The sequence below is a fragment of the Equus przewalskii genome, chromosome 14, assembly GCF_037783145.1.
Source record: "Equus przewalskii isolate Varuska chromosome 14, EquPr2, whole genome shotgun sequence".
Lineage (NCBI taxonomy): Eukaryota > Metazoa > Chordata > Mammalia > Perissodactyla > Equidae > Equus > Equus przewalskii.
In genome coordinates, this window is record NC_091844.1 from 12,419,906 (window position 1) to 12,424,358 (window position 4,453).

A 4,453-nucleotide genomic window follows, 5' to 3' on the forward strand; every position below is an offset into this window, starting at 1 on the left:
AGTCATGATCCATCCCCTGGCTGGTCATAGTGCCACCAAGCCAAATCAGGGTTGTGTTGGTAAGGTATGAAGAGAGAATGCCTACTGGGTAGGTGACTGAGGGGGACCTGACTTGTCCAGGATCAGACAGTGACTCGTGGAGAAAATAAGACTAGAACCCCAATCCTCTCTCCTCCGATCTCTGAGCAGAAAGAACCTCCGTGTCCCGGTGCAGTAGATGCTGCCAGGGCATCTGCTGGACAATCAGAATACTATGCTGTTGGGGTAGTCCACGCCCTTTAAGACAGTCATGGTTTTCCTGTGCCCTCTGCTGGAGACTGACCAAGAATGGGTGCGTGATGCAATTCTGGTCAGTGAGATATGACAGAAACCACTAGGAGGATTCTGGGAAAAGTTCCCTCACTCTTAAAAAGACATATCCAGGAAGAGGTGGTCTCCTCTGGTGGGTGTTGTCAAGTTTGGATGTGACGCCTGGAACTGTGGCAGCCATCTTGTCATTGTGAGGGATGCTGGCCTGAGAACAGAACTGGCCCACTGAGGAGGGCAGCATGGAAAGGTGGAAGCAACCTGGTCTCTGTTGATGTCACCGCAGCACTGAAATAACCAGCTGTGGGCTGTCGTACCTCTGGGCTTCTTTGTGCAGGAGGCACATCTCCCTTATTGTTTAAGCCCCTTTGAGTTGGGCCTTCTGTTCCTTGCAGCCGAAAGCACTCTAGTCCACACATTTCCCTCTGCTTGAGTTCCTGCTCCAGGGGCAGGTGCAGAGCAGCACCAAGCAGTCCCACTCTGGGCAAGAGCACTACTGCCCGTTCTTTGCACAACAGTTGGAGCTCAGCCTTGTGGGGCTGGCTGCTTAGTACATAACCACGCTGCCCATTACAGCCAGGGAGAGGCCGAGAACTGTGTTCAAAACCCCAGGGAGTGGGGAGGAGTAGGGAGGAGTGGGGAGGAGTGGTTTCGGGGGAGGTGTCGTGGGGGCCGCATAAAGGAAGGCCATTCCTGAACCCTCAGAACCACCTCCCCCCACCAGCCCAGCATGGCCCCGGGTGGCCCTGGAGACAATGCCATCAGCCACCCACCAGCTGCTTGTGGGCGGGGCGGGGCGGAAAGGCTGGTGGGTAAGTGCTGGAGACTCCCCAGGCCCTGGGGCTGGACCAGAATGGGTTTTTGTGGAGGAAGTATGACCATTCTGTCTCCACCGCTTGCTGGGTGCAAGATGAATACAGGCCAGTTAAGTACTTTTCTGGCAACTGATTATATAGATTTGCTTCCACATGAGCTCTCTCTTGCCATGACCCAGGACCCCAAGAGGGCCCTCCCCCAGTCATTTGTGTCGAGAACACTCTGAACATGCTAGCCTCTTTGCTTTCTGGGAAAAGGACTCTTTGGCAGGGAGAAGGGTCTAGAGGGAAGCACTTCTTGAAGCATTTTCTTTCTTGGAGGAAATGCTAGAAGGCCTGAATGTCACTGCTCCCCCCAAGCCACCCACCGCCAGCTGCCAATTGCAGGTCTGCAGATTGCTGGTCCCACCATGCCGCTCTCCCGCCCAGAGGCTCCAGCGGTGCCTGCCGCCCTGGGATTGCCATGCCTGAGCCGGGCGACAAGCAACTTCATGTGCTGCTGTTCCAGCTTCACGTGGCTGAGCTCCTGCTTGGGCCATTCCCTGTGCCAGAATTCCCTTACTGTCCCAGGCAGTTATGCCACCCTAGTGTGGCCATCAGACTCATACGGGTTGGCTCAGGCAGGGGCATGTGACTCATTCCGGGCTGAAGTAGGTCAGTCCTAGGGTTTTGGGGGAACCTTTGGGAAACGGATGCCCACACTTCTGCATTGGTTAGCTGGAGAGGATACAGCTGGCGTTGGTGGGGACCATCTTTGTCATCCAGGGGAGTCAGTCTGCGAATGAAACCAACCCAGAGGAAAGCAGATTGGAAAGGCATCAAGGGACATCAGATGACATTATCTGAGCACCAGAATCAACCTATGCCTGAAACCCACCTCTGGACTCTTCAGTCATTTGTGTCAATAAATGTCCTTTGTTTAAAAAAAAACACCATAACTATTTGAGCTGGGCTTTCTGTCACTCACGTTAGAAGTCGTTATTAATATAAGGCACAATTCCCTGTCAGGCAGAATTAATCTCTCTTTTGTTGCTCTCACAGCATGTTCCCCACCGTAGCAGCATTTGCTGATTCTTTCTCTACCTGCCCAACTGAACTGCCCCTTCTGCAGGAGTGGACACTGCTGTGGCGCCACTTCCGCTAGATCTCAGGTGCTGTTCATTCTTCTCTCAAGTTGAGTTAAGCTCCTTGGCGCATTATCATCTTTGGTCCACATAAAACCCCTCTCTTGTTTTATTTATTGTCTTTTATCTCTATACCCCACTCCCATTCCCTTCCTCTGCATAGGCAACATGCTAATGGGCTCCCCCCCCCATCATTGTATGTGTTCCTCAAGATGGATATTGTCTGTGTGAAGGGTAGTGTTTTGACTCTCATGTTGTTTCTTTTTAAACTCAGCATTGTTTTAAGGCCCATCCAGGTTGCTTTCTGTGCAGCAAATCTCTCCCAGCTGCTGCTTTATTCTCCACGGTGTGAATCATTCCCACTTTTCTTTCCGTTCTCCCCGAGGTGGACCCCTAGGTTGCCTCCAGCACTCCTTGCTCCCCACACCATCACAAAGAACTCTGCAGTGGACATTCATGATATGCACGTCCTGCGGACCTCTGTCCATTTCTTTTGCATCTATACCTGGAGATGGAGTTGCAGGGTTGTAGGGGGTGTGTACCATTGATTAAAATACCTCCACAGGGGCTGCGCTCCCACAAGCAGCCCCATCACCAACATCCCACATGTGCACCCAACACCAACGCCCATCTTATCCAGCTAAGTTTGGCCTGTCTAATAGATTGCACTAGTTCTCTACTGCTGTGTAACAAGTTACCACAAACTTCATGGTTTCAAATAACACACACTTTTTATCTCCCATTTTCTATGGGCCAGGAGTCTGGGCATGGCTTAGCTGGGTCCTCTGCTCAGGCTGCAATGAAGGTATTGGCTAGGCTGCATTCTCCTCAGAGGCTCAACTGGAGAAAGATCTGCTTCCAGGCTGCCTTAGGTTGTTGGCAGAATTCACCCCCTTGTGGTTGCAGAACTCAAGGTAACTTTCTTCTTCAGGGTCAGCAGGAGAGAGAGTCTCTGACCTCTGCATCCTTTTCTAAAGGGCTCACCTGATTAGGTTTGACTCACCTAGGATAAACTCTGTTGATTAATTTAAAGTCCACTGATTAGGGACTCTAATTACATCGGCAAATTGCTTTACTTTTCCATGTAGCATAACCCAATCAGGGGTTGACAGCCATCACCTTTGTTATGTTAGAGGCAAGTTACAGGCCTTGCCCACGCTCAAGGGGAAAGGATTATATAAGGGCTTGGGCACTGGGGCTCATCTTGGAATTCCGCCTACCGGCATAGGTGTAATGTGATATTTTATTGTTGTTGTTTTAAGTTGTGGTAAAATACACATAACACACTTACCGTCTTAACCATTTTTAAGTATAGTTCAGTAATATTAAGCACATTCACATTGTTGTGCAGCCATCACCACTATCCATCTCAAGAAGCTTTCATCCTGCAAAACCGAAACTCTGTACCCATTAAACACTGACCTCCCATTGCCCCCTCCCCCAGCCCTGGGAAACCACCACTCTACTTTCTGTCTCTATGATTTTGACAACTCTAAGTATCTCATATAAGTGGAATCATACTGTATTTGTCTTTTTCTGACTGGCTTATTTCACTTAACATAACGTCCTCAAGGTTCATCCGTGCTGTAGCATGCGTCAGAATTTCCTTCCTTTTTAAGGCTGAATAATATTCAGTTGTAGGCATAGACCACATTTTGTTTATCCGTTTATCTGTCAATGGACACTTAGCTTCCATTTTTTTTGCTTTTGTGAATAATGCTGCTACAAACATGAGTGCACAAATATCTCTTTGAGATCCTGCTTTTAATTCTGTCGGGTATATGCCCAGAATTAGAATTGCTGGGTCATATAGTAATTCTAGTCTTAAGTTTTTGAGGAACTGTCATACAGTTTTCCTAGTGGCCGCACCATTTTACATTTCCACCTACAGTGCACAAGGGTTTCAATTTCTCCACATCCTCACCAACACTTGTTATTTTCTGGTTGTTTGATAGTAGCCATCCTAATGGGTGCAAGATGGTATCTCATTGTGGTTTTGATGTGCATTTCCCTAATGATAGGAAAGTTGAGCACCTTTTCATGTGCTTATTGGCTATTTGCATGTCTTCCTTGGAAAAAAGCATCTGTTCAGTTATCCTATTATTATGATCTGTATTTCTCTACTAATGATTTTGGCAATCTCCTCATATGTTTCTTGGATTTTGGGGTTTCCTCTTCCCAAACTTGCCTGCTCATAGACTTTGTCCA